The following is a 15,140-nucleotide window of genomic DNA, read 5'->3' as shown; positions in this document are numbered from 1 at the left end:
GAAAGAATACAGGCAGTCCCCGGGTTACATACAAGATAGGGTCTGTAGGTTTGTTCTTAAGTTGAATTTGTATGTAAGTCGGAACTGTATATTTTATCATTGTAATCCCAGCCAGAAATTTTTTGGTCTCTGTGACAATTGGATTTTAAAAATGTTGGATTGTCATAATAATCAGGATTAACACTAAAGCTTCATTACAGACACCTGTGATAACTGTTACAGCTGATCATTGTAGCCTAGGACTAAAGTACAATAAATTACCAATATCCAGAGGTCCGTTTGTAACTAGGGGTCGTATGTAAGTCGAGTGTTCTTAAGTAGGGGACCGCCTGTAATCTGGTTTATATACTGTCATTGTGTTCTACATTATATATTTTTGTGTTTATAAATATTAATCAGATTTTTATTATCTTTTTGGATATTCCCAGGATCTCAAGATTTGTCTTTGGAAATGTCACTGTATTCCCTCTATGCTGTAACGCTCTTTTCCGTTGTGTAAGGCAGATTCAATATTAATTATCCACGTATTACATTCTAGGCTTTTATAAGGTAATATTTATTGACCTGGACTATTTAAAATGCATCAGTGATGGGAAGCAATATAATGTTACCTGGTTCTCCCAAGAGGGAACATAATGGGACGCATTTATCTTTATTTTTTTCTTTCTTTTTTGAGACTTTTTTTGGTGCATTGTAATTTTTGCTTCTCTTTGGGGACATTTCTTTTTTGTCAGTAAGACACATTTATCTTCTATTCCAGATGTTCTAAATGTCGCAAATGACATTTATCATCTCAAATTGTCTAATATTTGCAACATTTTGTGATGCAAAAAAACTCCAGACGAAACCACACTTAAGGAAAACGTAGAAAATGAAAAGAAGTGACTTGAGACATTTGTGGGACATATTCGCGACATTTGTAATAAATGTCTCAAAAAGAGATCTGAGAAAAAAAAACTATTTAACACAAGGTAAAAATGAGATTGATAAATTACCAAAGAAGCAGATGGAAAACAGCAAAAACTAGACAAAACAAACATAGATAAGATAAATGACCCCCATTATGTTATTTAAAGGGGCAGACCAATAACTCTTTAATAACTCCTTAAAGGGGTATTCTCATTCACATTCACAATCGGTTTCATTAATCTGCCATATATATATATATGTAAAAATGAAAAACGGCAGCACTCCATATAGTGAAAAACAAACATGGTTTTTATTCCACCTCGTGCACGAGGTGGAATAAAATCCATGTTTGTTTTTCACTATATGGAGTGCTGCCGTTTTTCATTTTTATATTTCATGGACTCTGCATGGTGAGAGTGCAGGATAGCACCCATAGACCAATTTTTTCTAAGAGACTGTGCTGCTATTTTTTCCAATTTCTATATATATATGTATATATATATATATATATATATATATATATATATATATATATATATATATATATATAAACATTTCTTCAATTAGATGTTCCTGTGTGAAGATAATTTCTCATAAATGTAGCCATGTTGTCCCTTAGAAACAAGACTGTGTCCCTGGATACGACCACCTCTTCTGGAGGGATTGCCCAAAGAAACAAAAGGTTTTTGTATATGAAATGTCCGGGAGTTACTGTATGTGCCACAGCCATTCTGTAAGAATGATTGCAGAATCCAGGCAGGACTCAATAGCGCATGTCTGGCCACCGCTGCCAAAATGTGAGGTGGTCGTAACCGAGGAAGCTATCTCGTTTCTAAGAGACAACATGGCTACATGTATGAGGAATTATCTTCACACAGGAACATTTTTTTTAATAACATCCAATTCAAGAAATGTTTACATATGGAAAATGAATTAAATTAACCCCTTTAAGGACCAGGCCATTTTCATTTTTTGCATTTCCATTTTTTTACTCCACATATTTAAAAGTCCAAAACTTTTCATTTTTCCATATATGACGGCTTGTATTCTGCCCAACAAATTGTCAATATAGTGACAATATAACATAGTTAATTCCAACTGCGGTGAAACTGTAGTAAAAAACATTTGTGGCATTTTTATGTGGGCACTGTTTTTACCGCTTTCACTCAAAATGACATAATAATAATAATTCTTTATTTATATAGCGCACACAGATGACGCAGCGCTGCACAGAGCATGTCAAATTGGGCCCTGTCCCCATGGGGCTCACAATCTAAACAACCTAACAGTATGTTTTGGAGTGTGGGAGGAAACCGGAGTACCCGGAGGAAACCCAAGCAAACACGGAGAGAACATACAAACTCTTTGCAGATGTTGACCTGGGTGGGATTTGAACCCTGGACCCCAGTGCTGCAAGGCAGAAGTGCTATCCACTCAGTCACCATGCCGCCCATACCCTATACATACTTTGAATTGGTGTGATAAAGGGGATGCTAAATTTGTATAGATTTTATTAGCTTTTATAGGTTTTTAAAAAAATTAATAGAACCTTTTGTACAAAAAAAATTATTTCATTTTGCCCTATTCTGAGGCTAATAACTTATTTATATTTCAGTGTACAGAGCCGTGTAAGGCGTAATTTTTTCCAGTAATGATGTTTTCATTGTCATCATTTAGGGGGATGTATGAATTTTGATTACTTTTTGTTCTAAATTTAAAGGAAACCTACCATGAGAAATCTACTATAAGCAGTAGATTTGATGGTAGATTCCTCCTGCTGCCTCTGCTCTGATCTACCATTTAATAATCCTGGAACCAATTGTTAAAAACTTTATTATAGTAATATGTAAATTAACTTCAGAGGCTACTGGGGCGTAGCCAGGCTAGTGCAAGCCCCAGTAGCCTCTGCAGTTAATTTACATATTACTGAAATAAAGTTTGTTAACAGTTAGGTTAGGTTCCAGGATTATGAAATTACAGATTACGGCAAAGGCAGGAGGAATCTACCATCAGATTTATTTCTGATCGTAGATTCCTCATGGTAAGTTCCTTTAATGTATTGTAAAATAGTGAAAAAGTATTTAGCAGTATATTTAGAATATACAGCTCTTATTTTACAGCTCTTTATTGTGATAAAGAGTGTTAATTGGCAGCCATATGATAATCTGAAGGGGCTCCTAGCTGTTATTACAACCAATCAGCAACCTCCGATGAAGAGGTGGGGGTGCCGATTGACAGTAATATTGCTGCCCCCATGTGAAGCTTTGACCACAGCAACTAACAGGCTAACTGTCACGGCTTTTGGGTCACATGACTCCTCTCCTCTCAATAAATGTTCAATAAAGCAGGATAAAAGCTAATTCTCATGGAGGCATTCACATTTAATTTAATTCAGCTGCTATATATAGACACACACACATATATAGTTGCATATTACTAAAAAAAAGTATATGTGTGAAGATAATTTTTCCATAAATGTTGCCATGTTGTTCCTTAGAAACAAGATAGCTGTCATTGGATGTGACCACCCCCACACTCTGGCATTGGAGGCTATTGACCCCTGTGTGACCATTGGGATTGAGTGTTCATTACCACAGGACGGCTTTGGGACATACAGTAACACCCAGCCATTTTATTTACAAAAACTATTTGTTTCCTTGTGCAATTCCTTTAACAGTAGTGGTTGTATCCAAGGACGACAATCTCATTTGTAATGGATACCAAGGCTACATTTTGTTGAATTTATCTTCACGCTGGTATATTTTTTAAAATAACATTCAATTTAGGAAATATATGTTTATAGGTGATTGATTTAATTAAATGTCAATGCCTGATGGGAATACTTCTTCAAAGAAAAAAAAAATTAAATTCCTTATATTCATCTGAAATGTTTTATAATTGAGGTTATGCTTTAAACTTGAGTTATTGCTTATTTTTTTTTATAAGTAAACTATTCTTAAAGTAAATTCAATAAATACTTCCAGAGTATTCGTACTCTGAACTGTTTTTTTTGATGGGTACGTCCATATGCAGTGGGAATATTCAATCCTTGATAAATCATGTTCTACATAATTATGGTGAAAATGGAAATTACCCGGATTATTATAGTCCTTGTTTCATAATCTCTGTATTGAAATTAACATTTCAAACTTTAAAGTAAGGCCTTTACAACATGTGATAGCTATTAAGGAGGGGGCTTCTTGTGCCTATATCACGGCAATTTGAACAAAGACTATGACATCAATAAAATAAAATTTAAGATGATAGTTTTTGCACATGTAGAAATAGATAAAAGGGAGAATGATTGATTGTCTAGACTATTAGGGAGAAATGCTTTTTGGAGCAGTTTGATGAAAATTTGCCAAAAATGATGTATGAATCAGGAATATGGGCCTGGCTTCCTAATACAAGTAATCGTATCTATTAATGGTTTAATTTCTCTTCAAAGACGGATTGTAATGCGCTCATTGATCCGGCAAGAATTTTCTAGAGCATAGGCAAGGCTGGATCCAGTCTAGGTGTGTATTGCATGTAACTGGCATCAGGTTGTGGATGCACTGGTGCTGCTAAAGGCTACTCTAAAAGTACTGTCTAAATGTTCCCATTGCCCTTTAACCTCTTTATAGGGATGATAATAATAATTCTTCATTTATATAGTGCCTACAGATTACACAGCGCAAATTGGTCCCTGTCCCCATGGGGCTCACAATCTAAATAACCTACTAGTATGTTTTGGAGTGTGGGAGGAGACTGGAGTACCCCGAGAAAACCCACGCAAACACAGAGAGAACATACAAACTCTTTGCCGATGTTGACCTGGGACTAGAACCTAGGTCCCCAGCGCTGCAAGGCAGAAGCGCTACACACTAAGTCACCGTGCTGCCCATAACAACAAATCTCTGCAAAAAGGTCATCAGGCCACGGCTTCTTGAAATAGTACTATTGTAGGTGGCTCAGGAGAAGCGGGAGAAAATACCAGGCAGGCAGAGAGTTCTTGGGTATTAGTTGATGTCATTACAGTTCGAGTTCAGGATGGGTCAAGGTTGGAGCAGGAAGTTGAGATTTGCACACACAGTTAAGTCACAGTCATCAGGGAATAACGGTAGAAAACGAATGAGACACAGAAGGAGTCAAGAAATATGGGGTTTGGATCATGAAGTCAATGAAGCAGGAACCCGGAGTGTCTTATCATAAACAAGCTGTCTCCATAACCTTTCTATTGGGATTAATGTGTCTTATTTGACTAGGGATCTGCTAGGATTGGTAGGGTACATTTCCATAGGGCAAATTGGACTTTAAATTCTATGCAATTTGGAGCAAATGCATCCAAAAGAAGAAGTAGACAGTGTGCACACATTATGAACTATGGAGGTGCCAGTGTGGTGGACAGTGTAAGTAACTTGCAGGCCATTATAGCATGGTGATATAGCATAGGGCAAATTGGACTTTAAATTCTATGCAATTTGGAGCAAATGCATCCAAAAGAAGAAGTAGACAGTGTGCACACATTATGAACTATGGAGGTGCCAGTGTGGTGTACAGTGTAAGTAACTTGCAGGCCATTATAGCATGGTGATATTACAGTGGTTACAGATGATGAGCAGACCCAAAGTTCCCATTTGGGTTTGGGGTTCAGGTTCCGCCGGGCCACCCAGACACATGGACAAACTGAAACCCCTAACAACTAGATATGACTATGATTGGCTAGGAATCATAGTTATGGCTATGATTGGCTGCCATCATTCCATTCATATGGGACATTCCAGGATCCCAATTCCAGCCGCACTACAGACTCATTTCTAAATTTTACATGCACCTCAACGCCTCCTCCGCTGTGATTGACATCTGTGGGTCCTTCAAGATACATTACTGGAAGTAATCAAAGAGATGGAGGCATTCAGAGACAGGGAAAGCTTCACTTCATCACTAAGCTCTTCACCACCATGATTTTACACAACTAATTTGCATATCGCTAGAGATAAGAGAACCTGAATTTTAAATTCGAGTTGAGGGTTTGGGTGCATCCCCTGCGACCTGGCATATAGCCACATTGGCGGCCATGCAGCCAATCTGGAAAATTGATGCCCCTACCTGCTAGCCATGGATGTGATTGGCCAGGGTTGTTCCCCCAGACAAACATAGCCATGACTAGTAGGTAGGGGCATATATTTGCCAAATTCGAGTTACGGCAAACAATCCAGCAATATGTCTGGATCACATGGGATGCACCCAAAGCCAAACTTAAAAACCAATCACGTTCATCTCTACATATCACTTCAATCTTGATTTTATGGCAAATAACTCTCCTGGTAAATGAAAGGAAGGAGTTACTCTACTTGATAACCCCTATTGGTACCTATTTCAGGGACCATTGTCTGTAGGACTCACCTTACCATCCGGATCCTTACCATCCGACAAGTATTTTTGGAGATCTCCTAAATGCAATTTACAATGAATAATATCTAATTCCTATATTTATTTAGACATTTATAATGTTGCTACACAATCATTTTATGGTAAGCAGATTACAGGCCGAAATGAATAAAATAGACCCCCAAGATTTTTCATTTATAAACTCATAACTCATTCCTACGGATCCTAAATAGAGATGAGCGAACATGCTCGTCCGAGCTTGATGCTCGGTCGAGCATTAGGGTACTCGAAACTGCTCGTTACTCGGACGAATACTTCGCCCGCTCGAGAAAATGGCAGCTCCCGCCGTTTTGCTTTTTGGCGGCCAGAAACAGAGCCAATCACAAGCCAGGAGACTCTGCACTCCACCCAGCATGACGTGGTACCCTTACACGTCGATAGCAGTGGTTGGCTGGCCAGATCAGGTGACCCTGGGATAGACTAGCCGCTGGCCGCGCTGCTCGGATCATTCTGTCTCTGGATGCCGCTAGGGAGAGAGCTGCTGCTGGTCAGGGAAAGCGTTAGGGTGTTCTATTAGCTTACTGTTAGGCAGGAGTGATTCTCAAAGAACCCAACAGCCCTTCTTAGGGCTACAATAACGTTCTACTTTTTTTATTTTAATTTGCATCTTTTACCATTTTGTGAGGAATTAGCAGGGGGACTTGCTACCGTTGTGTTTAGCTCTTAGTGGCACACATATCCATAGCAAAGACCGAAGTGGGAAAATTCAGTAGGGGTTGGATTTCTATTAGGCAATAACTCAGTGTCATCTCATCTGGCATAGTAGTGTGCTTCCTTTGATACTTGGCTAGAAAATAGCCATAGGAGAATACAAACAGCTTCTTGAAGCCTACAGTAGCGTTCTATATATTTGATTTCTGGTTGATCTGCTGGTGGCTGTAGTTTCTGCAGTGCATGTACTTGCCAATTCTGAGCAATTTGTAGTGAGACTTGCGACCGCTGTGTTCTGCGCTTAGTGGCGCACATATCCATAGCAAAGGCCGAAGTGGCAAAATTCAGTAGGGGTTGGATTTCTATTAGGCAATAACTCAGTGTCATCTCATCTGGCATAGTAGTGTGCTTCCTTTGATACTTGGCTAGAAAATAGCCATAGGAGAATACAAACAGCTTCTTGAAGCCTACAGTAGCGTTCTATATATTTGATTTCTGGTTGATCTGCTGGTGGCTGTAGTTTCTGCAGTGCATGTACTTGCCAATTCTGAGCAATTTGTAGTGAGACTTGCGACCGCTGTGTTCTGCGCTTAGTGGCGCACATATCCATAGCAAAGGCCGAAGTGGCAAAATTCAGTAGGGGTTGGATTTCTATTAGGCAATAACTCAGTGTCATCTCATCTGGCATAGTAGTGTGCTTCCTTTGATACTTGGCTAGAAAATAGCCATAGCAATAGGATAGGATTGTTTGGTTTTAAAAACTCAAAAAAAAACAAAAAACACAAAAAAAAAAAAAAACACAAAAAAACACAAAAAAAAAAAAAAAGAAGTAAAAAAAAAAAAAAAGTTATAACTCTCATTTTAAAAATGTTTAACCCGAGGGCTAGGGGTAGAGGACGAGGGCGGGGACGTGGGCGTCCAACTACTGCAGGGGTCAGAGGCCGTGGTCCTGGGCGGGGTGAGACACCACCTGCTGATGAGGGAGCAGGGGAACGCCGCAGAGCTACACTCCCTAGGTTCATGTCTGAAGTTACTGGGACTCGTGGTAGAGCACTGTTGAGGCCAGAACAGTGCGAACAGGTGATGTCGTGGATTGCTGACAATGCTTCGAGCAATTTGTCCACCACCAGTCAGTCTTCCACGCAGTCCACCCATGTCACCGAAATCCCCACTCCTCCAGCTCCTGCACCTCAGCCTCCTCCCCCCCAGTCTGCCCCCTCCCAGGAAAATTTGGCATTTGAACCGGCATACTCTGAGGAACTGTTTTCTGGACCCTTCCCACAGTCACAAACCACTTGTCCGGTTGCTGCTGAGCAATTTTCCGATGCCCAGGTTTTCCACCAGTCACAGTCTGTGGGTGATGATGACCTTCTTGACGTAGTGGAAGTGTGTAAAGAGGTGTCCGACGATGAGGAGACACGGTTGTCAGACAGTGGGGAAGTTGTTGTCAGGGCAGGAAGTCCGAGGGGGGAGCAGACTGAGGGATCGGAGGATGATGAGGTGACAGACCCAAGCTGGGTTGAGAGGCCGGGTGAACACAGTGCTTCTGAGACGGAGGAGAGTCCTCGACCTGAACAGGTTGGAAGAGGCAGTGGTGGGGCCAGACGGAGAGGCAGGGCCAGAGCTGGTGCATCAGCGCCACTGTCAACTAGTGAAGCTCCCGTGGTGAGGGCTCTTGCGGCGAGGGCTAGATCTTCAGAAGTGTGGAGGTTCTTTAAGGAAACACCGGATGACCGACGGACTGTGGTGTGCAACATTTGCCAAACCAGGCTCAGCAGGGGTTCCACCACTACTAGCTTAACTACCACCAGTATGCGCAGGCATATGAATGCTAAGCACCCCACTCAGTGGCAACAAGCCCGTTCACCTCCGGCCGTGCACACCACTGCTCCTTCCCCTGTGTCAGCTGCTAGTCAGCCCCCTGCCCAGGACCCTGGCACAAAAACCCCATCGTCGCCTCCACGATCCTCCACAGCATCCACCAGCGTTCAGCTCTCCATACCCCAGACGCTGGAGCGGAAACGCAAATATAGTGCAACCCACCCGCACGCCCAAGCCCTTAATGTGCACATCTCCAGATTGCTTAGCCTGGAGATGCTGCCCTATAGGCTAGTAGAGACCGAGGCCTTTCGCAACCTCATGGCGGCGGCCGCCCCTCGGTATTCGGTCCCCAGCCGCCACTACTTTTCCCGATGTGCCGTCCCAGCCCTGCACCAGCACGTGTCAGACAACATCATCCGTGCCCTGACCAACGCCGTTTCTGACAAGGTCCACCTGACCACGGACACGTGGACGAGTGCTGCCGGGCAGGGCCACTATATATCGCTGACGGCACATTGGGTTAACTTGGTGGAGGCTGGGACCGAGTCTGACCCTGGGGCTGCTCATATACTGCCGACGCCGAGGATTGCGGGGCCTACCTCGGTCCAGGTGTTTCAGGCCTACTATGCCTCCTCCTCCTCCCACCCCTCCTCCACCTCCTCCTCCGAACTACCATCCGTGGGCACGGCGCCATCAGTCGGTAGCTCTAGGCACAGCAGCAGTGCCGTCGCTAAGCGACAGCAGGCGGTGCTCAAACTGCTCAGCCTAGGCGACAAAAGGCACACCGCCCAAGAGCTATTACAGGGCATCACGGCGCAGACTGATCTGTGGCTGGCACCGCTGAACCTCAAGCCGGGAATGGTTGTGTGTGACAACGGCCGTAACCTGGTGGCGGCTCTGCAACTCGGCAGACTGACACATGTGCCATGCCTGGCCCATGTGTTAAATCTGATAGTGCAGCGTTTCCTCAAGACATACCCCAATCTGTCTGATTTGCTCACGAAGGTGCGCCGCATCTGTGCGCATTTCAGGAAGTCCAGCCCAGATGCTGCCACTCTCAGGGCAGCGCAGCGCCGCCTCCAACTGCCCGCTCACCGACTGTTGTGCGACGTGCCCACGAGGTGGAATTCAACACTGACCATGTTATCCAGAGTTTACCAGCAGCGCAGAGCGATTGTAGACTGCCAGATGTCAACTTCCACCAGAACTGGTAGTCAGGTCAGTCAGCTTCCTCAAGTCTACAATGAGGAGTGGACGTGGATGTCTGATATCTGTCAGGTGCTGAGTAACTTTGAGGAGTCAACACAGATGGTCAGTGGCGATGCCGCCATCATCAGCCTCACCATCCCGCTGCTTGGCCTGTTGAAAAACTCTCTGGTCAGCATGAAGTCGGAAGCTTTGCGCTCGTCACAAGAGACGGGGGAAGAATATTCCCTTGTTGATAGCCAAAGCACCCTGAGGTCTGTTTCTCAGCGCATATCGGAGGAGGTGGAGGTGGAGGAGGATGAGGAGGAAGAGGAGGAGAATGTTGGCGAGACACAAGAGGGGACAATTGTTGAGTCCTTCACTGTTCAGCGTGTATGGGCAGAAGAAGAGGAGTTGGAGGAGTTGGAGGAGGAGGAAATGGACAGTCAGGCCAGTGAGGGGAGTGAATTCTTACGCGTTGGTACTCTGGCGCATATGGCAGATTTCATGCTAGGCTGCCTATCCCGTGACCCTCGCGTTCAAAGAATTTATTCCAGCACCGATTACTGGGTGTTCACTCTCCTGGACCCACGGTACAAGCAAAATCTTCCCACTCTCATCCCTGGAGAGGAAAGGAGTGTGAGAATGCATGAATACCAGCAGGCCCTGGTGCACAAGCTGAAACAGTATTTCCCTTCTGACAGCGCTAGCGGCAGAGTGCGTAGTTCTGCGGGACAAGTAGCGAGGGAGAGTAGGCGAGCAGGCAGCTTGTCCAGCACTGGCAAGGGTACGCTTTACAAGGCTTTTGCCAGCTTTATGTCACCCCAGCAAGACACTGTCACCTGTCCCCAGTCTCGGCAGAGTAGGGCTGATCTTTACAGAAAGATGGTGAGGGAGTACGTAGCTGACCATACCATCGTCCTAAATGATCACACAGCTCCCTACAACTACTGGGTTTCAAAGCTGGACATGTGGCACGAACTGGCGCTGTACGCCTTGGAGGTTCTTGCCTGCCCTGCCGCTAGCGTCTTGTCCGAGCAGGTTTTCAGTGCAGCTGGTGGCATCATCACCGATAAGCGTACACGCCTGTCGACTGACAGCGCTGACAGGCTGACGCTTATTAAAATGAATAAAGGCTGGATTTCTCAGAATTTCCAATCTCCAACAGGTGAAGGAAGCTCAACCTGAATAATTGATCCACTCCTCCTCCTCCTCCTCATTTTCCTCCTTCTCCTCCTCTTTGTACAGTAAAGCAGAGGAAAATGGCTATTTTTTGACAGGGCCCACTGGCTCTTGCTATAGTACTTCATGCATTTAATTTTTCTGGAGGGCCACCTACCCGGTCCTCTGTTTGAAACAATTTTTGTGAGTGCCACATACAGGCACTCAATCTATTCCATTTTTCTGGAGGGCCACCTACCCGGTCCTCTGTTTTAAAAAATTTTTGGGACTGCCACATACAGGCACTCAATCTATTCCATTTTACTGGAGGGCCACCTACCTGCTCCTCTGGTTTGAAACATTTTTGGGACTGCCACATACAGGCACTCAATCTATTCCATTTTACTGCAGGGCCACCTACCTGCTCCTCTGGTTTGAACAATTTTTGGGACTGCCACATACAGGCACTCAATCTATTCCATTTTACTGGAGGGCCACCTACCTGCTCCTCTGGTTTGAAACATTTTTGGGACTGCCACATACAGGCACTCAATCTATTCCATTTTACTGCAGGGCCACCTACCTGCTCCTCTGGTTTGAACAATTTTTGGGACTGCCACATACAGGCACTCAATCTATTCCATTTTACTGGAGGGCCACCTACCTGCTCCTCTGGTTTGAACAATTTTTGGGACTGCCACATACAGGCACTCAATCTATTCCATTTTACTGCAGGGCCACCTACCTGCTCCTCTGGTTTGAACAATTTTTGGGACTGCCACATACAGGCACTCAATCTATTCCATTTTACTGCAGGGCCACCTACCTGCTCCTCTGGTTTGAACAATTTTTGGGACTGCCACATACAGGCACTCAATCTATTCCATTTTACTGGAGGGCCACCTACCTGCTCCTCTGGTTTGAAGAATTTTTGGGACTGCCACATACAGGCACTCAATCTATTCCATTTTACTGGAGGGCCACCTACCTGCTCCTCTGGTTTGAAACATTTTTGGGACTGCCACATACAGGCACTCAATCTATCCCATTTTACTGGAGGGCCACCTACCTGCTCCTCTGGTTTGAAACATTTTTGGGACTGCCACATACAGGCACTCAATCTATTCCATTTTACTGCAGGGCCACCTACCTGCTCCTCTGGTTTGAACAATTTTTGGGACTGCCACATACAGGCACTCAATCTATTCCATTTTACTGGAGGGCCACCTACCTGCTCCTCTGGTTTGAAACATTTTTGGGACTGCCACATACAGGCACTCAATCTATTCCATTTTACTGCAGGGCCACCTACCTGCTCCTCTGGTTTGAACAATTTTTGGGACTGCCACATACAGGCACTCAATCTATTCCATTTTACTGGAGGGCCACCTACCTGCTCCTCTGGTTTGAAACATTTTTGGGACTGCCACATACAGGCACTCAATCTATTCCATTTTACTGCAGGGCCACCTACCTGCTCCTCTGGTTTGAACAATTTTTGGGACTGCCACATACAGGCACTCAATCTATTCCATTTTACTGGAGGGCCACCTACCTGCTCCTCTGGTTTGAAACATTTTTGGGACTGCCACATACAGGCACTCAATCTATTCCATTTTACTGCAGGGCCACCTACCTGCTCCTCTGGTTTGAACAATTTTTGGGACTGCCACATACAGGCACTCAATCTATTCCATTTTACTGCAGGGCCACCTACCTGCTCCTCTGGTTTGAAGAATTTTTGGGACTGCCACATACAGGCACTCAATCTATTCCATTTTACTGGAGGGCCACCTACCTGCTCCTCTGGTTTGAAACATTTTTGGGACTGCCACATACAGGCACTCAATCTATCCCATTTTACTGGAGGGCCACCTACCTGCTCCTCTGGTTTGAAAAATGTTTGGGACTGCCACATACAGGCACTATCCAAATTAAATTGTCTCCATAGCAGCCTCCACACGTTGTCTCCATTGCTACCTCCAAAAGTCGTCCATATAGCTGCCTCCATACATCGTCCCTTTATCAAACGAGGTGTGTCAGGCAGAAATTTGGGTTGTTTTCATGGATTCCACATCAAAGTTGTTAACTTTGTCGCCACCCTGCTGTGTTATCCACAAAATATACTGGCAAACTTTTACCATTTAGGGATATTATTTCAGCGCTTCTTGCGCATCTGTTTACATTCCCCTCACCCGGCATATCCTAAACTTATAAGAACGCTACTACACTTGATCTTATACAAAAGGTTCTTAGAAGTGCTGTTTGGGGAGTAGCCTAGAGACAGGGGCTTGGATTGGCGAAAGCTCGCCTGGCAGCGGAACGCCAGCTCCATGCGCATCATGCGCTTCTTGCGCATCTGTTTACATTCCCCTCACCCGCCATATCCCAAACTTATAAGAACGCTACTACACTTAACTTGGTGCAGGCTGGGACCGAGTCTGACCCTGGGGCTGGTCATATACTGCCGACGCAGAGAATTGCGGGGCCTACCTCGGTCCAGGTCTCAAAGGCCTACTATACCTCCTCCCACCCCTCCTCCACCTCCTCCTCCTCCGAATTACCATCCGTGGGCATGGCGCCATCAGTCGGTAGCTCTAGGCACAGCAGCAGTGCCGTCGCTAAGCGACAGCAGGCGGTGCTGAAACTGCTGAGCCTAGGCGATAAAAGGCACACCGCCCAAGAGCTATTACAGGGCATTCCACATCAAAGTTGTTAACTTTGTCGCCACCCTGCTGTGTAATCCACAAAATATACTTGCAAACTTTTACCATTTAGGGATATTATTTCAGCGCTTCTTGCGCATCTGTTTACATTCCCCTCACCCGCCATATCCTAAACTTATAAGAACGCTACTACACTTGATCTTATACAAAAGGTTCTTAGAAGTGCTGTTTGGGGAGTAGCCTATAGACAGGGGCTTGGATTGGCGAAAGCTCGCCTGGCAGCGGAGCGCCAGCTCCATGCCAAGATCCAACTAACATAGTTTTAACTGCAGCACCTTTAATCTACTACTAGTTCACTGCCTCCATACATGGTCCCCTTATCAAACGAGCTGTGTCAGGCAGAATTTTGGGTTGTTTTCATGGCTTCCATGTTAACTTTGTCGCCACCCTGCTGTGTAATCCACAAAATATACTGGCAAACTTTTATCATGTACCGATATTATTTGAGCGCTTCTTGCTCACCTCCTTTGGTTCCTCTCTGCCACCCATTGGTTTGAAGCCTGAGTCCATTTAGGGTATGTCGCCATGACACTCTCTAGCCTGCTGCCGCTGCCTCTGCATGCCGTCCCCTATAGTGTCAGGGTCAATTATTGGATGTTTTAGATGCTATCTAGCTTCATTCTGTCACTCTGTCATGGCCATGCTGTTGCCCATAATTTTGGCATAATGGTGCGATTAGGCAGCCTCAGAGGCATCCATGCATGCTGCCCCTGCTGTTTCCTGTCCATTTCCGTGGTGTTTCCATCCTTTTCTGAGGTTCCCAGGTGTTTGGCCAAGCTTCCCTGTGCAGAGCCTTGGTCCCCTTGAAAAATGCTCGAGTCTCCCATTGACTTCAATGGGGTTCGTTATTCGAGACGAGCACTCGAGCATCGGGAAAAGTTCGTCTCGAATAACGAGTACCCGAGCATTTTAGTGTTCGCTCATCTCTAATCCTAAACCTTTAGCATGTTACCAGCAGGATTGAATCTTCCATGTCACATGGGGTTATGTTACTTAACCCTAACAATATGGTTCAGTGAAAATGTTAGTTTAATTTTGAAAGTTATTTTTATTTATATAATTTTTTTTCATCTCGATCAAAAACAACTTCACCAGCAAAAAAAGTGTTCTTCAAAATGAGCCTTGGGGTCGACTGTAGGCCAAAACGTTTGAACTATTTTGGAACAATGTATTCCTCATTACGACTTTGCTGCGGAGAAGAAATAAGGGCAATATGTTTTCTTTTACCAGTATGGAGCAACTCATTTAAGGCAG

The sequence above is a fragment of the Engystomops pustulosus genome, chromosome 3 (genome assembly GCF_040894005.1).
Source record: "Engystomops pustulosus chromosome 3, aEngPut4.maternal, whole genome shotgun sequence".
NCBI classification, from domain to species: Eukaryota; Metazoa; Chordata; class Amphibia; order Anura; family Leptodactylidae; genus Engystomops; species Engystomops pustulosus.
The sequence above is the reverse complement of the archived record's forward strand: the minus strand, read 5'-3'. Positions refer to the sequence as shown.